We start from the raw sequence: 6,946 nt of genomic DNA, 5'->3' as shown, positions 1-6,946 counted from the left end.
AGCGCATGCGCGAGGTGAATGTTGAGACAGAGAGATGGTCAGGACGGGTGTGGGGGGTTTCAAATCTACAATAAAACTCATTCAGATCTTCAGCAAGTTGTTGATTCACCTCAGTGCTGGGGAATGGTGTCCTGTACTTGGTGATGGCTTTCAGGCCTTTCCACACTGAAGCGGAGTCATTGGAATTGAACTGATCTTCCAGGTTTTTGGCGTAGGTCCTTTTAGCCACTCTAATCTCCTTATTCAGTGTGTTCCTGGCTTGATTGTACAAGACTCTGTCCCCATTTCTGTAGGCGTCCTCTTTGGCCTGACGAAGGTGCCTGAGTTTTGCTGTAAACCATGGCTTATCATTCTTGAATGTTACATAAGTCCTGGTGGGAATGCATATATCCTCGCAGTAACTGATATATGAAGTTACAGTTCCGGTAATATACATGGGTTTTATACTTATACATTCAGTATAATTACAGTACAGTACCAGTAGGCCTACATTAGATGATGGAACTTCACTATTCTATAAGTACAGTAAACTGTTGCACATGTTGTACACCTTCAAACATGTGACAGTCAAATTTTATTTTTGTAACCATTGTTTATGTGTACTGCATTTTTGCAGATCTGAGAAATGACTGCCTAGAGATATAGCTAGTCTTGTGTCAGGAGATCAGGAAACTGCTACTGTACAGTACTGTATACTGTAATTAACTTTTTTTTATTTTATTTATTACTGTACTGTGGTGCATACCAAGTTCATATACAATTATTTGGTATTTGAACTTTTCTAGTGTTTTTCATCTACTGCAAGATGACTTTACAGTAGTAAAATTAAAATGATCTGTTCCCAAAAGTTCATTGCTGAATTATTATTATTATTATCTGTAATTTAATTTATGTTGTATACTGTAATAGACATTGAGCTGCAAAAATTATTCCTGAATAAAATACAGCATTATACTGTTTTTTTCTTTCTTTTAAATATAAAACATGTAAAACGCAATTTAACAATTGGCAAGTAATTCAAAATACAGTAATCTTATTTACTTTTAAAGAATGGAAAGGTTTTTCAGAAATATATTTTTAAAAGTCTTTCAGTTTTTCAGAAGAGAGGAAACCTGCGGGTTTACAGTACTGTTCTTTTTGTACACAGCATGTCCAGTCTTCTTTTAAGTCACTTTTCCTTTCTTGGTTTTTGATGCACATTCAGGGTTGATGTTGATCTAAAAGGCAGAAAAAAAGTGAAAATTATGTATATGTATATATACAGTATCTCACAGAAGTGAGTACACCCCTCACATTTTTGTTAATATTTTATTATATCTTTTCATGACGACATCACGGAGCTGGTGGATATTAGAGACCTTGCGCTCCTCCACCTTCCGTTTGAGGATGCCCCACAGATGCTCAATAGGGTTTAGGTCTGGAGACATGCTTGGCCAGTCCATCACCTTTACCCTCAGCTTTGTGTTGTGTTTGGGGTCGTTATCATGTTGGAATACTGCCCTGCGGCCCAGTCTCTGCTTCAGTATGTCACAGTACATGTTGACATGTTGACCTGGTTCCCTCAATGAACTGTAGCTCCCCAGTGCCGGCAGCACTCATGCAGCCACAGACCATGACACTCCCACCACCATGCTTGACTGTGGGCAAGACACACTTGTCTTTTGCCTCCACACACGCTTGACACCATCTGAACCAAATAAGTTTATCTTGGTCTCATCAGACCACAGGACATGGTTCCAGTAATCCATGTCCTTAGTCTGCTTGTCTTCAACAAACGCAGGCTTTCTTGTGCATCATCTTTAGAAGAGGCTTCCTTCTCGGACGACAGCCATGCAGACCAATTTGATGCAGTGTGCGACGTATGGTCTGAGCACTGACAGGCTGACCCCCCCCCCCCCCCCCCTTCAACCTCTGCAGCAATGCTGGAAGCACTCATACGTCTATTTCCCAAACACAACCTCTGGATATGACGCTGAGCACATGCACTTAACTTCTTTGGTCAAGCATGGCGAGGCCTGTTCTGAGTGGAACCTGTCCTGTTAAACTGCTGTATGGTCTTGGCCACCATGCTGCAGCTCAGTTTCAGGGTCTTGGTAATCTTCTTATAGCCTACGCCATCTTTATGTAGAGCAACAATTCTTTTTTTCAGATCCTCAGAGAGTTCTTTGCCATGAGGTGCCATGTTGAACTTCCAGTGACCAGTATGAGAGAGTGAGAGCGATAACACCAAATTTAACCTGCTCCCCATTCACACCTGAGACCTTACAACACTAATGAGTCACATGACACCGGGGAGAGAAAATGGCTAATTGAGCCCAATTTGGACATTTTCACTTAGGTGTTTACTCACTTTTGTGGCCAGCGGTTTAGACATTAATGGCTGTGTGCTAAGTTATTTTGCGGGGACAGAAAATTTACACTGTTATACAAGCTGCACACTCACTACTTTACATTGTAGCAAAGTGTCATTTCTTCAGTGTTGTCACATGAAAAGATATAATAAAATATTTACAAAAATGTGAGGGGTGTACTCACTTCTGTGAGATACTGTATATATATATATATATATATATATATATATATATATATATAGAAAGCACAGAGAATTGCAACACTTGCGATGTGATTACATGACTACATGATAATGTTAAATATGCAATATATCATTCAGCTCTATAATCAACTGTATAAAATGTTTGTTTAAAAATACTTAAGTACTGCACAAATACTGTCAAAACAAGTTAGTGGCAATTCACTCTATCATATATATCAATGGCAAATATGCTAACCTCAATCGCAAGGGTGTATGCCACCTCTTCCTGATACTGGAAGCTGAAATCATACAATAATACAAACAGCACTGCAAGGCAGAGACAAAGTTGGGCTGCTCAAAATCTACCTCTGGTTGCTTAGAGATTGACCTGAAAATAAAAAAAGAAAGAAAATACTTCAAATAAACTATTGTGGGTTCCATTGCGGTTCTGTTTAGTTGTCTATACATAGTTCAACATAACTGTTAAACTAACTCTGAAATTTGTGCAGGGAAATCCCATTTACAGGGTTCACCATTTCATTTATTTTAGCCAAAGCAACATTTTCTGGGCATTGATAAAATTTTGCAGACTGCATTGAGCTGAGAGACAAAGATGAACATCCTAGGGATAGTTTATCAAAAATGAAAATAACAATTTACTCACTTGGCGTTGTTCTAATGCAGTATGCCATTTTTTTCTTTTTCGGACCACAAAAGGAAAAATTTACAAATATATACCACATGCACTCGTCCATACCACAGCAGTCAATAGCGACCAGCACCAAGCATTGACAAAATATGCAAAAGTATCACAGAATGATCCCATGCAACACGTGTCATATATTCCAAGTTTTCTGGTGGTATATGATAGGATTTTGTGAAAACAAACTGAAATTTTACATATTATTTAATGAAAATCCTGACCTTGGCTGTTGGTCTTTTGTGCAAGACTGTGTGTTCATGACATTCTATTAGCGCCACAGTTCACTTCGATTCACCCATAAAAAGCACACAAAAGAAATCAAGATTAATAAAAAAAAAAAATGTAATAGATCTCCTAGAAATCCCCCCCAAAATATCTGTGTATTTTCTACACGGAGTATATCCAGACTGGAACTTTGGTTGTCAGATGACAGTAGGACTGACTTCTTGAGTGATAACTTCTTGAAACACAACATATATAATCACCTCAGAAAAGTAAGTACTTGTATTGTATTTAATGTCTCTTTCTAATTAATCTTTATTGCTCACAACTTGCATGCTTTTGTTCAGTCGTGGCCAAACGTATTGGCAGTGACAGAATTTGTGTTTTGCTAAATTTGCTGCTTGCTACTTAATCTGTTGTGGTGTTCATTCACATTGTTTCTAGATTATGTCACTGCCAATACTTGTAGAAACAATATGAATGAACACCACAACAGCTTAAGCAGCAAATTTAGCAAAACACAACATTTGTCACTTCCAATACTTTTGGCCACAACTATAGATGTGAACTGCATAATAATAGTATCTCATGAATGCACAGTCGAACTGTTACGTTCCTTGTTTGTATTTGCTTGCCTTTGTATTTTTTGTTTCCTTTTTGTTGTGTTGTTTTCTTGTTTTTGATTCTTAGGTTGCATCTATTGGCTGACTCAGTTCATCGGTCGACCAATTACGCTGGACCTACTCGTCATAAAAGGGGCCGGGTTTCCTTGTATGTTTGTCAGTCGTCCTGCGTTGCAGCCAGTGGGCGGCTGTCCATTTTCATCAACCACGTTCATTCTGTTGTTTAATTGAGTTAATTTGGTTTAGTTTAAGCCCTGCTAAATTGCGTAGGTGATCCGTTAAATTCTTTCGTTACTCGTTAATTTGAGACTTTTCAGTTGTTGCCTAGACTCATTAAGAAACCTTGTTTGTCAGAGCTCGAGAACACCTGTTACTGAATGACTAGTAGGCTACTTTAATTATTAGCTTAACATATCGTGAAACACAGATTATTTAAGTCAGACCAGTATGGCCTTTGTCACCTGCAACCTGTTGGAATAACTCTGGGAAAAGGAGACAGGTAAGCTTTTGGATTTAAGTTTAGTTTCTTTTCCTTTTTAGTGGCAGGTAAGGAGTGTTTCATTAAACAATATATTAAAATTACGGTTTGTTTTTCACCAAACCATATCGTATTCCCTCAGAACACTTGGAATATGACATGTGTCGCATGGGAACATTCTGTGATACTATTGTATCTTTTGTAAATCTTGATGCTGGTCACTATCACTGCCATTATATGGACAAGCGTGAGCAGGCTTTTTTTTAATTATTATTCTCCTTTAGTGGTCTGAAAAACAAAGAAGGTCATACGGCATTAGAACAGCACTAGGGTGCATGGAAGCATATGGGTAGCAAAATTCAATTTGAAATGCAGTATGTAAAATGGCAGTGTATTTCTGTATTTAAATTTACATTTTCTCATACTTATGTGCAACGTTTAGTGCAAAATGAAAATGAAAATTCAATTATATAATTTACATTTGCCATTTCCTACACTAGTTTTAATATACAACTTAAAAACATATTTTAACGCTTTATAAGTTGCTAAATGAAAATGTATTACCCAAATTGATTAGGTATGTTTAACACGTCCAAGCAAAAACTGTAGCAAAATTATCATTTAAATGCTGTTTTTCCTAAATGTATTTAGACTTAGAGGTAGGACACTTGTGTTTGCATTTTCATCATAATTAAAATTCTGATTGGTTCTAAAACCTAGATAAACTTAAACAGTTTCCACATATGAACGCAAGCTTGAAGCATATCTTATGATGACTATTTTAGTGGCAAGTGATCAGAGGTCCGATGCAATACGTCTCTCCAGAGACGTATATCTGAAACGCTGGACATCGGCAGCGGAACGTTTGTCCTGGACTGTCTGAGCTTCTCCCTGGACAGACAGATACTAACACAAATACACTGAGAAACACTTATCTTACTTCAAGGTTGCCTCAGCCCTAAACCTTATCGGGCATGGTTACACAACAATGAGAGCAGCTTCTTAGAGTAGAAAGGCAGACTAAAGCCATAATCAGCTTATTCTCTAACATGCATAACATGCAACTTTGATTAATAATTATTCAAGAAATATTATAATTAATATTATTATGAAGGCCATTGTAGATCTGCCATCCACTCCTTCAATACCATCTAAGTAGCCTTTGTAATATTAATAGAACCTCATGTCTTCTTTAATGATACCAGCTCAGAAACATTTATAACCTGTTGAAGTTTTCGATATTGTGTATTGACTTGGTGCCATGATGGATATTGAAATGTTGTTATTTATTTTTCATTTTATACAGTATAGATGATTACTTAATGGTAAGGCAATATTTGTGAACACAACTGTGCATGTCAGACAATAAATCCCCAAAAACTATGCATGGGGGCTTGCTTTGCTGTTGCCACCCCTCATAGACCCCATGCCATGCGAGATTAAATGAAAATGACAACCAAAATTTTCTGAAAACAGCCGGTTTCCTTCAGAAATGCAGTGATTTAAAAACACCAGCACCGGGTTTCGATTTTGAAACATGCAGTGCTCAACCAAGCATTCTCTCCACCCACCAAGCAGTTGAATTTCCGTAGGCGGGATTTATTTTAATGATATTCTAATGGGCCGCTTTTTGATATCACAAATACAGGAAAACAACTTTGTAGTCCAAATGAGCCATTCGTTGTAGTTCTTGAAAAGGGATTTTTAAAAAACTAATAATTTAATAATTTAACAATTGACAGGAGTAAATCATCTTTACAGGAGCCATAGACCATTACTATATGTACACATACAGTGGTGGCCAAAATTATTAGAATGCTAGTATTTTCACCAGCAAAAATATGGTTTTGAGTCAGTTATTTCTATCTTTTGTATCAGTTGGAAATATCAATTTACATTTCCAAACAAACATTTTGCCGTTAATTGTAATAATGATTTTTGTTTGCACAAGGAGTCTGACAACAGCCAGTGCTCCACACAGAGATCTGATCTGATCCAGAGATCTAATCATCCAGTTTGTCTGGAATGACATGAAGAAACAGAACAAACTGAGACAGACTAAATCCAGATGAACTGTGGCAACGTCTATAAGATGATTCAAGAAACCTGCCTGCAAAGCTACTGTTCTGTTAAAAGTTTTAGGCACTTGTGTAAAAATGCTGTAAAATGAGGATGCTGTTAAAAATAAATGTCATAGATAACTTCTATCAACTAAATTAAATCAATATTTGGTGTGACCATCCTTTGTGTTTAAAGCAGCTTTTACCCTGGTTTTCAGGTAGCTTTGCTAATAGGTCTCTGGACTTAGTCTGTCTCAGTTTGTTCTGTTTCTTCATGTCATTCCACACAGAGTGGATGATGATGAGATCATATCTCTGTGTGGAGCA

This window comes from Barbus barbus (assembly GCF_936440315.1).
Source record: "Barbus barbus genome assembly, chromosome: 17".
Taxonomy (NCBI): domain Eukaryota; kingdom Metazoa; phylum Chordata; class Actinopteri; order Cypriniformes; family Cyprinidae; genus Barbus; species Barbus barbus.
Note: the sequence above shows the minus strand (reverse complement) of the source record.